This window comes from Aptenodytes patagonicus, chromosome 7 (assembly GCF_965638725.1).
Source record: "Aptenodytes patagonicus chromosome 7, bAptPat1.pri.cur, whole genome shotgun sequence".
Taxonomy (NCBI): Eukaryota; Metazoa; Chordata; class Aves; order Sphenisciformes; family Spheniscidae; genus Aptenodytes; species Aptenodytes patagonicus.
The window spans coordinates 15065991-15083631 of record NC_134955.1 but is presented as its reverse complement, the minus strand read 5'-3'; the positions used below and the strand labels follow the sequence as shown (position 1 = coordinate 15083631).

General features: G+C 37.6%; 1 long non-coding RNA gene across 3 annotated transcripts in view; it reads right to left on the bottom strand.

Moving 5' to 3' along the window:
* The window catches only part of LOC143163193 (uncharacterized), a 261908-nt gene that overhangs the window by 74967 nt on the left and 169300 nt on the right, over window positions 1–17641 (bottom strand). For all 3 annotated transcript variants that reach the window (XR_012995856.1, XR_012995854.1, XR_012995855.1), the window contains one exon: window positions 7789–7928. This is a non-coding gene — a long non-coding RNA (uncharacterized LOC143163193). The remainder of the gene's footprint in view (window positions 1–7788; window positions 7929–17641) is intronic.

Genomic DNA, 17641 nt, shown 5'->3' with positions numbered 1-17641 from the left:
GCCTAATATAAGACATTACCCCTCAGTAAAACCCTTTGCAGCTGGAAAGGGCAGTTACACTGCATTTTACACTGCATTACATTTATATATCTTCAGCTATCATCACAGGAGGAATTTAGGAATGGCAATACCCACCTCTTGAAGCACTGTTGAAGGTTGCTTTATGAATCTTTTTTAATTGAGCTTGCTTAAGAAGTTGCCATTCCCCTCTCCACTCCACGCTTCCTTGCCACATTACCATGGTGCTGTGTCTGAGCTGCTATGCACAGTTGAACCTGAGCAGATTAAACTTATCTGTGTTTATAAAATCTTTGGTTCTTCCAGTGATTTCCAGAAGTGACCATCAGAATAAGCAGGGAAAGAGATGAATACCTTGAGGCACAGATTATATTGATGCCAGGGCTTTACCTTCAACAACAGCAGTGTTCCACAAACTAACTGCTGTGACAATTCAGGGAATTCATTCGAAGGCATTGACCTATTAATCTAGTTAGGAACTTTTTAAATGAGGCTTGAAATAAGGTGATGGTAAATGTCCATCTACCACTAAAAATACCGTGATTCCTAGAGGGAAATGTGAATCACAAAAGAGACAAAAAGGAGTATCAGGACAACCTGACAAACATCTGTTATGCTTATACACAAAAGCCAAAAGTAATAGGGAATAAACTGAAACCTTATAGCATAATGAAATGGACACTTAACTGCTGTGTCAGAGATGAACACATCACAGGGTGACAATACTGATCTAGAGTTGTACAGTTTCAGGCAGGAGAAGCAGGGGAAAAATGAAAAACATTTCAATATATGCCAAGAATTAGTACACTTTTCCTGTAGTCCTGGAATGACAGAGATAAAGATAAAACAGGAAAAGGGCAGGCACAATTTCATGATGAGCATGGACCACTTAATCTGAAGAAGGAGATAAATATCACTTATTTGAACAGGGAGAACCATGATAATGGGGAAGGCAAAAGGGGGTGGAGATGAATTTTAGTTATCCAAGTATCTGTGGCAAAATAGCAAGGCAGAAGCCTTGTCTATAGTAAAGTACATTTTAGCATGTACTATAGACATGTTTCAGAAGGTGGAGAAAGGTACCAGAGAAACAACAATTTTGACTTCATTCTAACTAGTGAGGAGTGACTGGTCAAAAATCTGAAGATGGATATGATAGTAAACCAAAAGAGTTCATGACATGCAAGAAAAAAAGGTGATGAGAATAACAGGAGTAGGACAGCATGTTTACAAAAAAAAAAAAAAAAAAAAAAAAAAGCAGACCAACTCAGGGATCTGGTAGATAGACTCTTTTGTGAAGAAATTTTATGGAAAATAGGACTTCAGAGAAAGTGGTGGTTATGACATTAAATATTAAAGGCACAGTAGCCATCTGGCTCAATGGAGGAGAAAAAGAAGAAATGTAACAAAGCAATATAGAAGCTTCAGGGCCTCTATAGTATAAGTCGAAAGAAAATAAAGACTAACAAAATGGAAACAGTGATGACTAAAGATGTATATAAAGAAATAGACTGACATGTAAGGTTTAGATCAAAAAAATTCAAGTACAAAATGACTTATCAGTATCAAAACAAATAAAAGGTGATAAGAGAAAAAAAGAAGTTGATCCATGACAAATGAGGAAAGAAAAAAGGAAGCATCCATTACTTAAACAAGAAAAAAGAAAGAAAAGTAGATGTCATAGAATAGACTAAAGTATTTTCTGCCCTTTTTAATTAATTCTTCATCAAAAAGGTTAGCTGCAAAGCCAAGATTTTTCATTTTAATAGAGGGAGATGTGTAGAGTCTGCAATGGGAAACGCATGAGTTAAAGTGTGTTCAGATGAGTTAGATGCATTTCAGCCAGCAGGGCCTGATAGAAAATTCACCTTAAAGTTCTTTTAAAGTGAGTCAAGGCAATCTCTGAACCAGAAATTATCATTTTCAAGTATACAGAAAGGCTGGGGGAAGTCTCACAGGACTGGAGAAGGCAAACACAGTAACTGTCTTTAAAAGAGGGGAAAAAGGGCCTTTGAGTAGACTGGCTTTTAGAAAGGCACCTGTCTCAAACAGTCAGGAAAGTATAATGTGTCCTAAACTAAACACACAGAAATCATTGTTCAGTTCTGAAAGCTGCACCTTGAATTTACTGGATACATAGCAATTTTCTCTTGGTACATTCACAGATGTAATTGCCTGGATTGGTGCATTACTATTTGCAAGAATGGTGACCAGCAGAATTTAAGAAGCTTGAGATGTATTCCCTACCAAATGCAGGACTGAGGCTTCAGTTTGAAGAACTTGGTCCTGAGGGCAGATCTAGGAGTCTAGGATTACAGCAGAAGATGCATGTCCTTTCATCGGGTGATCTGAATCAAGCTGGCACAACATGATGAACTTTTAGTCTCAGATTGTTTTTATTTTTACATATTTATTTTTCCCTGCCACAAGATACAAACTAGTATGTTTAGTTAAAAAAACATGTTTAATTGTACTCTGCATAAACTCCCATTTAGAAAGAAAATGTTTTTCAAATAAAGTTCTTTAAATGCTTTGTGTGACATCTGGACTTTTTTTTATATAAAGGATCTGAAAGGAATTTAGAATAACAGACTCCTTGTGGTTCTCACATCTTCATAAAAAGGCAGCATACTAGAATATGCTTGCTGCTGGGAACTGACACTTCACAATTAATAAAGAAGTAAAACATCTCCTAGTAAATACAGGTTTGATCCTGTACTGCCTGGAAGTTTTGCCTGAGGGCCTTTCTGAAGAGGACTATGAATTGTATGCAAGGTGGGAAGGAATTTTAAAAGATTGTTTCCTCCTCTTATCCCCTAGTGCAGGGGCTGACCACATTCATTCTGGTGTGGCCTCTGTCAGGATGCACATGCAACATTCACACTGGGCAGTGGTGACAGGAGAGTGTCAGAGCCATCCTCCTGCAGTCACCATCAAGATAGATGCAACACAGGGGAGAAGCTCATACACACAGCATATTCTTCATGATGCAGATTATATTCTCCAGACAATTTAGAGGAATTATAAATACAGTATGATTTAGTCTCCTAATTTTATCACAACTCTTAACATTTATTTGTTGCTTCCCTGGAAGATCTGATTTCTGGAGACGTGTGATGATATAAAATCTTAATCTTTGTTAAAAAAAGAAAGTATGTTTTAAACTCTTAGACTTCCAAAGAAAAGATGGAAAGCATAAACTGTAAGGGTTCAAAAACAAAGAAGGCAAGAACCAACAGTTTTTATTATTTCTTCTAATATTTTGGAGTTAATCTTACAATTTTTGATGCACTAGGTCAACTAGAATATTATCTTGGGCTTTCACTGTATGCTGTTCTCCTGTTCTCTGTGGTTTAAAAAATCACAGTTGCTTTGAAGAAAAATGAATTCTAGTCCAGGGCTGTAGAATAATACAAAGTTCCAACAGTTTTCAGGAACACCTAGAAATTTAGGTGCCCACCTCCCATAGAAGGTCAGTGGCAGCCAGGTGTTTAACTCTTGTAAGCTCTTTTGCAAATCTCACCTGAAATCTCTGTTATTTTGAAGTAAGTGTTTCGCCTGTTGAACTAAAGGACCAGAATCGACTCTTGCACAGTATGTTTCTTATAATTACTCACAATGGGAGACTGCACTCACAGCCAACTCTGGGAGGTATTTCTGAGTCTCTGATTTCTAACATTCTTCACTTTCTCAGCCTATGGTATGAACAGACTGCCTTATATTGCTGACAATTTATGTTTTCTCTCTAACACCCACCTACATAACATCTATGCTGAGCATTTACGTTTACACTAATAGCCCCTGAGAATCAATTACCATAAGAAGATCTGTTTCTTTACACTTCAACTGATGAATCAGTCATAGGTTAAAACAAGAGGAGGTAAAAAGCCAGCATGTCTGCACTGATTTTTTAAAAACCCTTTACTTAAAAATACTCTGGATACAGATTATTTTTTTTCTGTCGTGTGCATATTCAATATTATTTTACCGGCCTTAAAATATGCTTTCATAAATGGATTGAGCAAAAAAGCACTCAGGATTAACTGCATTTTTTATATGCTCCAATACTGTGTTGTATCCCTATACACTCTGTTTAGTTGGCACACCCTGGTGGAAGTAAGTATGATAGCAAGCTGGAGCCCGGCTGAGACTGACTCCAGGCCTGAACTAATTTTACAAAGATGGCGCTCTGAGGAGGACAGAAATAATCTTCTGAGATCCCAAACACCTGTGATTACTTACCAGCTCCGGGTAGAGTTCTGCCATGGAGACTTTGTCCATCTCTCACACACAGGGATTTGTGGGGCCTGGTGATGACTTTCCCCTCTTTCTAAAAAGCTTTCAGTATTAAAGGTCTGCAAAGATTAGTCCTTTCCACCCCTTTCCAAAGTTTCTGCAGAAGTATGGAACTGTTACCTGTACAGAATCTGAGGTCCTTTCTGATTTGTCTTTCACAGTCCAAGGTGAAATGATAAAGTAATTGCTTAAAGAACCTTACTCAGATTTCTAGAATAGATCTCTGATGGCCAAAGTTGCCCAATAACTGATTTTTTTTTAACCTTTTCAAATGTTGTTTAGAAATTGTCTTGTTTAGAAATGCCTTCTCTTTCTCATTGTGGATCAAACTGACAGCAATACTGTTTATTAAAAGACACATTTATTTCCCATCAGGTTCTTTGCATTTCTGTACATTTCCAGAATTCTTCATACTCTGGCCGTAATGGTCTGAGAGGTCTAACGCTTCACACCATAGCAATAGCTGCAAAGCAGTCTGCACACAGAAATCTCAGGGAGAACCTCTTGGGAATGGGTACCTCTCCAGTGGCCTTTTCTCTGCTATATAGTTTCCTACAACAAAGGCAAGCCTGAGCCCCAGTTTTTATGACTTAAGTGGTACCTTTCTACAAGAAAATGTACAGATGAATGCTTATCACATCCTCCTGGGAGCAAAGAGCCTCCGTTCAGAAAGTAAGAAGAAGCAGCTGGATATTCATTGACAGTATGACCCTTTTGATCAAGCACTGCCTTTCTAACCTGTGATTATATACGTACAATGGCAAAAGAGACACTGAATGAGCAAAGATAGATATCAAGAAATATTGGCAAAATGCTTCCTAAGCACAGGCAAAATTAGCAAGAAGTCATATGAAAAAGCAATTTAAATGCCAGTCTCAAAGCTCTTGAAATCTTCCTAATTCTGAAGTTCACAGTAAGGAATTTATAAAACTATCAAAGGAATCCCTTTTTTGGAGGAAATCCATTTCAATTTAATTAAACATCCTGAAAAAATATTTTGTAAAAGACAAGTATTTTTAAAGTTAACGCAAGGCAACATTGATATGTATAATTTCCATCTGAAAAGTATAAAAACCATATGACTATAGTTCATAGTTACAGTCTCACAGCAATTTCCAAATTATAGTTCCTCATTTTAGAAGTGAAAAGACTTTATTTTCAAAACACTTGTCTCTTTTCTTATACCTTACTATCAGTATTAAAAAAGAAAAAGAGAGGTTTCATGGTCAACTTTTAGCCTCAGTTTCATGTATATAAGCCTGGTACACTGATGATGTCTAGAAGACATATAAATCAAGTCTCCCTTTGCAATGCAACCACAGTGAAAAAGAATTTGAGAAAAATCTGAGTCACCAAGCATCTTTGACTTAAAGCACTTGCGGGGCACATCTGCTAAGAGAGGAGATTGCCTTTTTATATAAACACTTTTTGGACTGGAACCACAATGCAAATAACCCAATTAAAGCAGGGAGACAACCTGACATGAATGAATGTCTTGCAGAGCCAAAAGTTTATGACAGCAGGAACCAAACGACAACTATAAACAGGCTTTCAGGAAGCACCATGCACAACACTGAGGCAGTGTAGGTGTGGCTGTTTTGTTACTTAAGAAACTGCAATGCACAGTGTCATCTCAGCTTCCTGCCAACTTTCCTGTATTGGTGGAGTGTCCTGGGCAGCAGTACTGTGATTCTGCTTAGGGACTCATGGGAAAGGTACATCTCTGCAGTTGTCATGCCCTATTAAGTGAACTCCATTGTACTCCTACATCAATCAGAAGAGGGGAGATGCTAGGCTCTCATACAGCGGTTTAGCAAGATGTTATCCTCCTCTTTGCTGCTAAGTAGACTGTATTTCAGCTGCAAACACGCAAAGAAACCCCTATTGTACTTTCGCCTGTTAACTCAATTTTCAAGAGAAAAAGCTTTCAATATTTGTGTTTCCACAATGAGCAAACCCTTATATACCTGCCTTTGTCTGGTACTAATGACCGTCTTAATTAATTCCAGACAAATATCAACTATGTCTCCCTTGTAAGGATTTTGGCCTCCCCAAATGGCTGTTTTCTTTTACATTCCATGGGCATGGTCCAAAGTCCGTAAGAGTCAATTGGACTCGGTCAAGCGTGCTTTGGCTTGAGTCCTGCGTGCCCAGGTTATTTGGCATTCATTGTTAGTAAAATTACATCTCTGCTGTGATTCTTGTACCCCATCTTCCCTCCATAAAATTATTCATTAATCTTTCCAATACTTATTTACTGGTATCTTTCACCTTTTTCATATGGTACGCTGAATTAGCTCGCATTTACATTTGCTTAGTGATCACACATGGCCATGGTTCAGTTGATGTCCTCCTGGTAACATGTTTAACTGGGGTAACTTGGCTGTGTATCTGACCCTTGACTTTTCACATGGTTACTATGTAATTTGATCTTTTCAAAATTTTGCTTTGTTATGATCATATATTTGCAGTGTAGGTCTACTTTCCTTTGACCACAACACTCAAACATGTCTTAGGTAAAAACAATGAAATTTAGTGCTCAGGGCCACTAATTCCACAGTTTTTCATAAGCTGCAGGAAGTTTCACTTTGGTCCACTTACTGCTGCTTCACCATTTTGCTGATACCCATACTTGAGGTAATGCAGCGTATTTTAAAGTAACATAAATAAATGGGAAAATGAAACTACATCAGTCTAAGGGCTGCTAACAGGAGTTCAAGAACAGTACAGAACAAATAGGGAAAATATTGTATATGTAAATCATTTGTGAAATCAAGTTAAAATTAATGACAAAATTGAGTTCCCTTTGTGGTTGATTTCCATTTAGCTGCACCCAACAATAAAACAGTTATCAAAGAAAGCTACCAATTAGATTTTAATTCAAAACATTTCCAGAAAACAGTTCCCAAATCTCAATTGATATCTCTCCAACAACCTCCTAATTGCAGCAAGTTGGTGGTAAAGAAAAAAAAAACTGCTTTAAATGAAAAAGATGTATTCCGTCTGCTGGAGCATGCAGTATCCTTTTCTTAATTATTCCCAGAATTTCCCCTATGCATGAGCTTCCGCCTAAGATTATATATAGACAGATAGATATGTATGTGTGTGTGTGTGTGTGCATGCACACACGCACATGAATGTATGCTGAGAGAAAGAGACAGGAAACTTTATTGTATCAAAATCTAAGGAATTTATCTAATGTTCTACCACTTTTTAATGAAGTGTACTATTGGCCAAAGGTAAAAAAGACCACAGAGTTCAGAGTTGGGGAATTTCTTCCATTTAGTTTTACCAAGTGGGGTGCCTTCTTGAAAGGATCTTTAGCATAATCAGGAATTCAGAATCACCTATAATAAGACTCTCCAGAGCCTGTCTGATCCGAAAGCCTTATATACCTTTCACTATTCAACCATGGAATAAAATATGTCATCTTACCCAGGAACTGCAGCAGAAATTCATTCTTCCTCCTCTTACCTGCATGAGGCAGAGACAGACCATCCCATGATTCTGCCTTCATCTAATGTAAGACCATACTCTTCTGAATCCCCTCAGTCTAGTCCTTGCTGTTTTCCTTTGTGCACAGTTGGAGCCTGTTGACAGCCCTCTGCACAGTCCTAAAAAACCGAGAAAGATGATGCTGAGACATCTGAAGCCTGTTCTGCATAGCAAGAATATGATCCACATGACAAGAGATGGAAAAACTTAAAAACATTATTTAAGTTTTATGTTTCAACCAGAAACTTCTAAGCAGATGATCACTGGTGTCTTTGAGACCTGCAAAATCATCACTATGGTGTCTAGGAAGCACTAAAGATACCCGACCGTCTTCCATACTGAAAGACCAGAGCACTTTTCTTCATTGCAGATCAACGAGCAAGACAGCTTCTTACCTATAGCTTTCCTGTTTGGAAACTATGTAACCCTCTAAAAAACGTTGAACCCTTCTGAACTGGATTTTTAACCGTCGTCTGGCAGTTGAAAATATGGTTATACTACACATTCCAGACTTCATAGTATACTTTCATTGAGCTACCAGAGAGGATGGATAAGCAAACTAAAGATGAGGCAAAGGTTATAAGAGGACAGTGCTGAGCATCCTTTGCAAGGAAAGACTAGACATAGAAATTAGCATGCAAGGAACGTAGCAGACATTAGCTGACACTGTTATAAAAGCAGATTTTTTTTCACAGTTCATGAATGCTTTCAAACATAATCTCAGTAATATCAGGCAATGCACCTCCTGGCATTCCTCTCACATTGAACTTTTTGAATATGGTAGGAACCCTGGAGCAACTGGTTCCATTTATGTTCTCGGCAGCTACAGTTTCTGGGAGATAGAGGTCTCACAGAGACTACTGTAATGGTCCTAATGAGAATTATCCAGTGTTGCTGTAACTTATGGCAGAAGCTGAACTGACCTTACCACTCAGGATAAATGAGAAGAAATTGGCTTTGCAGATCCCCTACCTTTTCTGGGCCTAGACTGAACAAACAGGTTTATGTATGGTGTATGTGTGGGTTTAAAGGATCCTACTATGATCAGTTCCTACATAACATATCTGAAAGAGCAATTGAGGAAAGTCTGAGGTACTATGCATCTGTAGATGAAAGAATTATCTGAAAATTATAGCAGAAAATAAATAAACTTTGGGCATGTTGCTCTTTTCCACAATATACCTGCTCTACTTTCACCATAAATTCAACCAATGTGAAAATGCCTTGATTTTCTCCAAAAAGCATTCATGGCATCTTCAGTACACATTATATTAACTCTTGCAGTTTTGAAAAACTCAGATTCAGTATAAATATTTGTGGCTATAAGACACCATCTTTGTTTTCTCAGCTTGCTTTGCCAATTTAGTTTTAGTTTCCATAATTAGGAAATGCCTCCTTAAATGTCAGAAAAATCAATAATTATGTGAAAGGGTTTTTTATAGACTGTTTTTTCCATCTGTTTGCATGAAAAAATAAACCAAGAAAGAAGAGATTTGGGGTCTCCAGCAGAGAGAATCATGGAACAGAATCAAAAGGTGTCAGCACAATCTCTGGCACAACAAATTTAATCATTATATCCATTCAAAGAACTTCTAACACTCTTTTATGTTATGCTCTATGTCCCTGACTTCCTGCATCTTTTACTTGGTCAAATTTGCCCACAGAAGAGTGCCGATGACTTCCCTTCCATGTAAAGAGAAGTTGAGCAAGTAGCAAAGCAGAGAAGTTTGTCTTTGCCTTTTAATATCTGCAAAAGGTGTTTTAACAAGGGATTCTACTTGCCCTCCATTCTACAGCTAAGGTCAGCAACGAAATTTGGTTCTAGATTCAAACCTTCATGAAGTTCTGGGTTACTTCAGTTCAAGTGTTTTGATCAGAATTGCCTTTGGTGTTCCAGTGAACGTGATAAATAAGGAGCCAAAGAAACACTTGAGCCCTCGTCAAGAGAGAAGGTTGTTAGTTCTCAGCAGAAACAAAACTTACCAGCTATTGTCACAGCCACACATAGAACAAATGAGAGGTGGAGCTGCCTCAAATAAATATTTTTTGTCTTTCATCAGAGAAGTGTGGTCTGAATAATAGCTCTGACAAAGACCAGCATCTCTAAGATCAAGATTACAACATATACCAACAGGCCAAAGGGGAAAATATCTCGGCTAAAGACCAAATAAATAATCCCTTGTAGCTGTGATTATCAGTCAGGCAGAGAACTGCTCCCTGGAAGGTTGTTGAGGCACACTGTCCCACCCCCATACTATTACATTATATCTACAAGAAAGACACGGAAGTCACACACCAGTACCCACAGACATCCACATATGCTGACTTCATTAAAATCATATTGTGCTTTTTGCTGTCAGTTTTTTTATCTGTAGGAAAGTGTCCTCTCCCGGATGTTTTCTCCCCCCATTTCCCTTTTTAAGATGCTGAGGACTCTGCCTCCTTCTTCCTGTGGGTAACTGAAAAAAAAACCCACAAAAAAGGTCATCATTCGATCTCTGCTTTGTCTCTTACTATAATAAAATGATCTTCCTTTATATCACACTTTTATATGCTTGACAGCTATGCTTGACAGTTAGTAATAAAACTCAAGTCATAATCTGCTTTCAGTTAGAAGAGTGATCTTGAAACCCTTTGGTATTCTTGTCAAAAATAATAATTGCTCATTGTCAACATTAACCCCCTTGAGCCTGCAGATCCATCATTCCCATTGCTCAACTTAACAAGCATTACTGCCTATAAAAATCTGCTGTTGAGGTAACGGATGGGACACTGTTGCTGCTATATCTTACTAGATATTCTTTTAATAGCAGCTCGTGGTAACATTAACCAGGAACAGTTGTGTTTGAAACAAGTTCTTATAAAACTTTTGTTATAGTAAAAAAAAAAGGGCTTTGACAGAATTAAAATCATTCACGAAAATTTGCTTTTATTAAGAAATGCCACATATACTTTTAATAAAAAAAAACATACAAGGTTTTTTTTTTATAATGTTTTTAACCAGAAAGTCAAATCTGAACTTGTTGTACCACATACAATATTTAAGGCAAATGGGATAATGCTTGAGATGATAATCTTTCACAGTTTTCCATAAAACTTTTTTTGTTCAGTACATTTTAGGTGCTAATCTCTTCACTTGGATATTTTAGGATATCTGAGCTACATGAAGACAGTTGGAGACATGATAGAAGAGTCTAGTATGTGATTAATAAGATCACTTTGGGGGAAAAAACCTTTTAAATTAAAAACAAATTTACTAAGCAGTTAGAAATCTAGCTAGATCTCCATTTGGATAATTAAGAAAATACAATACACTTCAAGGTGAAAATTCTGGCACCATTTTAAAAAACAAATGTTATGAATGCTATCTCCATAAAACAACCTGAAAAGATAGTAATTCTATGAAAAAAAGAAAAAAAAAAAAAGGCTAAGCTATAAAAGTTGCTCACCAAATTTCAATCCAAGAATTACAATACAACTAATTTGCTTCCTCATGACTCCATTTCCTTCATACTGGGTAAACTGAAGGGAAAAGCTGCTACTGCTATCCAGGCACTTTCATTAGGACCCAAGAAGTAGCTGACTACAAGAAATATGTTTTTCTTAGCATCATTTGAGACTCCATGACTTGCCTTGCTACCTATTTCAAACACATCTTCGAGTGCATGGTTCCTAGTTCTATTAATGGAACTACATGTAAAAACAGTTATCATCAGAGCTGTGTAATGCTGTAATGGGTTAGTTATTGACAAGGTAGAATCATTCTTGTCCAAATGTTTTTAAGAAAAGACTAGGCAAACAACAAATGTAGGATAGTCCAGGTGCATGTGAGCCTGCTTCAGTTCAGTGAGTTGCATTAAGATTTCTTCTGGTCTCTAAGAGCTCTGTAATTCTGTGACCATTGTCCAAATCCATATTGCTCTGTCAGAGTCCTCGTTTCTCCCTACACTCAGGTTCAAATGGCCATACTCCCATTAATAAAGACTGTACGTATTTCTTGATGTAATGCAGATGCTTTGTCTTTTTATACTTTCAACAAATGAGCTGCAAGACTCAGTCTTTGACGAAATATTCAGTACACATCCTCTTTGAAAGGACTAGGAACAACAACAGCTCTGAGAAAAGATCTCTGAACTTGAACTAACATGCAAAAGGGTTATCCACAGAAACACGTACTAAAACAGAATGTTATGTCATGCTAACTAATTATTTTACTACAGGCTTCCTCAAGTAGCTTTAGGTAACTCTGTGCTCCAGCCTACCTCCTAGTATAATGTTCTATCAAGTATCACGTCACTCTTCTGTGAATCAGCGATAATACTGAAATCCTTCAGAGGTGAACAAATAATGTAAGCCAATCTCCCAAAAAAACAAATGGAAAATTTTGAATTAATTAATCCTTGATCATATTCAACTATGTGAATGTCAAACATATGTATATGTGTAAATACTTACAAAACAGTATTGGTGTTAGTCACTGATTAGCAAGTTACTCCTCTATGAGTCTTGTCTCTGAGTAAGAAAGACAATGAAAGTTAATCTCTGTTTTGGATCACCAGGAGATGAACCGTAACTTTTGAACAGTATAAATAATTTCCCAACTTTGCCTAATTATGCTAATGCCTCTAAGGAAATGTGAAACTCAATCCATGTGTCAGTCAGAATATTCTGAGTCCACACCATTTGCTCCATTTTAACCATTTCATAAACAGGTTCTTCTATACCCTGTTAGCAATGTACACATTTCTGAATTGTTTAGCCTCATCTTTGGATAAATATGACACTTTATGAAAATGTAACATTCTTTGTGCAGGAGATCACAATCTAACTGGTACTACATAATATTAATATTAATCCTAAATGTGTTTACAATTCTAGTCTAAAAATATTTGTGCTTAGCACAGAAGTATGAGATTCATAATGAAAATCACAACACTCATTGATTGTTACTGACTTACAGTAATTTTTAAAATATAAGAATTTGATTGGGGTTAACATGTGAAATGAAAGGTTCTGTGTGTAATGATGCTAGTAGCATTTATGGGGTTATATCACATTAAGCTTGTGTTTTCCTAACTGGGGAGGTGCCAGAGCAGTGAAAAAAACCCGTATTTTTTGTGGACGACAAACAGTGATGCAAATTTGAAGATATCCTTAATGTATCAACACCGGTTAAAGATGTGGTTCAAGATTTTATTCATCCATTGAATGCAACAGCAGAAACATGATCTGAGAAGATGCTTTTTAAAACCTCACTTCGATCAAAACAACAATGTTGCATGTTTTCCAGGTTCATTGCACTCAGATTGTGTATTTTAATCTAGAGAGATAGAGAGAGAATTGTATATGATGATCTCATCAGCCTGTTGACCTTACTATGTCCAATGTATCTCCTAAAAATAGTAGAGAGACCTTCTTTGATGTCCAAACATGATGCATAAGTTGCAACTACTGTGAGCTAAATGACAAGGTGCAGAGATTCACACAGTAGCCACACATGCTTTTTGACCTTGTGGGCATGAAGCACTGCTGGTCCTGATGCTGTTAGACAACTCAATGCACAGTGGTGCCTATACTAAATAAGTCCTGCCTGTTCAGTGAACACAGCACTGTGGACAAAGATGCATCTGAAACAGCCACCTATACTTTTTTTGTGGCTCATCTGACAGATTCCTGGTTGGTTTGAATAAGGTGAGCAGTAATCTGTGATTGCTCTTCACATGCCTTGGAAGGTTTTAGGCTTCCAAGTAAGATGTATCATTTCAGTGCTTACTACATTGTCCAAAAGACTGTGAGTGCAAATTGCTATAATCAAATCACTCTTACACAACCAGTACAGAAATACCACAACACCATTCTTGGGCAAACCAGATTTCCCAAAGCACAATGCTTTTTAATTTGTTGGAAGGGGAAAATAATAATTCTGCGAATGCTAACAGCCAATACTGCTATTCGCAAACATTTCAGTTCTCATGCATCTGCTATTCTGGGCGGGCAGAAGATTTTAAGCATTGTAACTCATAAGCAGTATTGGCTGTGGACTGGGGGTGGGCTGGGATAGCGCTACTGGTAAGCTATTGGCATCTTATTGCTTGCAAGGGAAAGACTGCCGTAGCCTTCACCTCACTTTCATACCTGTGTAGTTTTCCCTTTTCTGTAAAAAAAACCCAACTCATTGGGATTTCCCTCACACTTGAAGCTCCTGCTGCTGTGATCCTGCTACCTTCTGATGACAGGCCAGTATTTCCAAGTGACATGTAAACTTTTGGTTATCTAAAGATCTGGTCGGCATAGAGTTTTACAGGGCAGCTGATCTACATATTTTTGGCTTCCAGGAATGATTTGCTCATGAACAAACTACAGTCAGGAGACCTGTTGCCCAGGATAGCAGTACTGGCTACATTTTATGTCTGCCTATATGTCATTATGTATAATACCAGGATTCCAGCCTAAATGGCTGAGCTAGAGCACTGACCCCAGTTATCAGGAAGCTAGAGACCTTTACATACAGATATTTGTAAAGCACTTTGCACTTTTCAGAAATATGGAGTAGGCTGACTTGTCCATGAACACATAACCAAAAGTTCCCTCTTTATTTCTGTGAGGTATTTCTAGCCTGTAAAACTGTATTAAAAAAACAACACAGTCAGACAGGTACCTACTTAATTACTCTTGGCTACCAAAAATACAGTGCTATCCTAAATAATAACTTTTTAGCAATATCTGGTGGGCTTACCGCACAATTGTGGTTTCACTAATTTTCAGTCTGTTTGTTTGAAAATAAAAGATAATAAGGGGGTCTTTAATAAGGATATCGTCATTATAATGAGCTATGATGCTGATATTACTAAGGCAACAATCTAAGACCATTTGTGTTGGCACAACTAATGGCATCAGTTGGCCCACAAAATTATATTCAAATTATATGTGAGGGGAATCAGTGCAGTTTGACAGCTAACACCCAAGTGTATATCTTTGGTCTCACTTTATTAGAAATCTTACATACTTACTAAAGGAGGCTGTTAGATCAAAAAATTCAGGCATAGATTTATGCTGATTGAGAAAGAAAGGGCCACATCTGATAAATTCCTCTCCTCCTCCCCATGCCCTGCCCTCTTAGCACTGGTTGGGATGTCAAACTTTCCTATATCACAGGTAGCAAAGCTATGCAGATGCACAGCACATCCATTTAGGAGCACAGCTCCCCAGGGTATTTTTCTTCATTCAGTGTTTGACCCCCTATGTGCCTCTTTTTTGATCTGAAAGACATGCAGAAGTGTTGACAGCCTGGACAGACATACACTACTCAGGGGTCACCACTACTCAGAGGAATGCTGTTCAGTGTGTACGTTCCCGTTACTCCAGTTCTTGAATGCCGCTTCCAATGCAGCACTAGAGGAATCAGTGTAATGTAGTGAGTATGTAATCACAAAGTACCACTCTCTCTAGGGTCAGTTTCCAGGCTAAAATGGCTTTAGAGATTTTTGTGTAAGTTCAGTTACCCATTTTTTGAGGAAGTAAAATAGTTATCTTGTTAAACTCACATTCATATTCCAAACATCACAGACAGGCTATTGTAGCAGCCAACTCCATGTAAACTTTTCTCTGTTTCAGAGGTGGGCCACATTCATGGTTTTAATGTAGTGTGTCCTGTTTTTTTATTTTCTGTTTGCTTAGAAGTGGACAGACTAGACACTGTCTTCAGAGGGAACTTCAGAATCACGAAATACCCTGGCAAACATCAAGACTTGTGCTCAGGCTAGCCAAAGGCAATGTGCCCCAGAAAGAAACTCAAAGCAAGCTGTATTCAGCTACAAAAACACATTCAATCCACTTCACAGAGCATTTAGTGTTGATTTGGTTAGCGCAAATGTGATATTTGCGTCAAATTCTTGTGTCTTTAGAGTAGGTAAGAAAAAGGTCAGCCAGGCATGATTTCCTTACTTTTCTCTAAGCAGGACTGTCTGCCTGTACAGTATTCCTTGTGGAAATAACAGAAGAAATGAAGTTAGATAATGAAATGATATGAAGACTATCCAAATATATCATCTCTCATATTAAATCTGTAATTGCATTAGCAATGAGTGACTTCAATTTCTGCATCAACTTACTGCAGTTCCAAAGAAATGCCCAGGTTACAACGTATGTCTGGACCTGGTTAGAGTTTTTTCTTGAATTCGGAACCAAAACCCCATCGAACACTAAAGTCTTATTCTCTCCAATCACCACTGCTTATGAATAGGATCCTTCTTATGTTTTTCCTGCTGTTGTTGTGTGCTAACTGCCCTGCCCCATTCCCACTCTCCAAACCGATGTGAAAGGCTAATTCATCCGGGCAAGGGCAAGCAAACCCTTTGTATTGAACCTGTGCGAACTTTATTAAAGTGACTGAGCAAAGTTTTTGAGATGTGCTGCTGCACTACAATCTACTTGTGTTTTATTCCTCTATTATCCTTGCATTTTCTTTTAAATACTGAAAGACTTTTGTTGGGGACAGACTTGAACGTAAGCCTAAGGCTTATTATATCTCCTTTCTCTTTTCTGAGTTATTAATAGGTGAGATTGGAGGGACACTGAATAATACAAAAACACTCATTATTCTCACAATGACAGCTTTGCAGCTAGCCTCTGCAGAAAGATTTAGAAATGCTTAAATTTTTGAATTACAAGTGGCTTAAAATGGGAGCCCACAAGTCCAAATAAAAGATTTACTTATCGCCTACTTACTACTGTGTTAATCTTACAGGTATTTGACAAAACATAATCACAAACAGGCCTGCCAACATTTTGACTATAGGGATTTTTCTTTTTCTGCCCTCCCCCCCCGCCCCCGAAGGGAGGAAAACTGGGAGAAAAAAAGAATTGGTATTGACTATGTTCACCAGTAGGCCAAGATCATATCTTACGCAGATAATACCTGAACTTCCAGTGTGTGTGCGCACGCGCGCGCATGCATGTGTGTGCGTATGTGAAGAAGCCAAAAAAACATCCAGGGACCAAGACACCGGTAACAATAATTTCTCACAAATATTGCGAATACATATTAACTGCATCTTCAGCTATCAGTTCTGACCCAAAATTAATATACACTGAAAGGTTTTATAAATGCTACAGATATATTTTTACCAAAAAAGTTCATGGTGTCAGAATAATTGTTAGCCATACAAAGTGTATGATTCTAATGACATTTAGAGGGATTATAAAAATACTTTGACTTTGCTGATATTTGAGTGTTTCACATTAGCCTGTTGATTTTAAAACTTCATCTACAACCACTGACTACATTACAGGTTATTGCAAAAGCCACTTTATAACAGGCAGATCTGTCACCCAACAGGGTGCTGATTTTAGCTGTTTTATTACTTCATCCTTCACCTGTGACAAAAATCTTGGACGCTTGGGTCTGGTAGAAAGAATACAATCCTAGTAATGGAAAAAGATCTTCCTTACTTAATGCCATCACAGAATTGCAAATCTTCCTATTTCCAAAATGTTACTTTATATTTTTGAAGTGCCATGTTTTCTTATTTAAGTTCCACTGGTTTAATTGGGGCTAAGCTATTAACATACATAGTTTACTGTATGAGGAAACTAAATATATATGAAGAGTTTTGTACACTGACTTCTTCCACAGCTTATGCAGATCACTGAAAAGAATCAGTCTAATCACAAAAGTAATTTCACTGCTGACAGCACTTACATGCAAAAAGACATGAGGCTCAGAGATGTAGTGTTTTTGCCTTGCTGAGTTACTATGCATTAACTAAGAGTTAAAGAGCTAAAGCATATTACCTGTTTCTTCTTTGCTACAAGCTAAAGTATGCAGTCTACT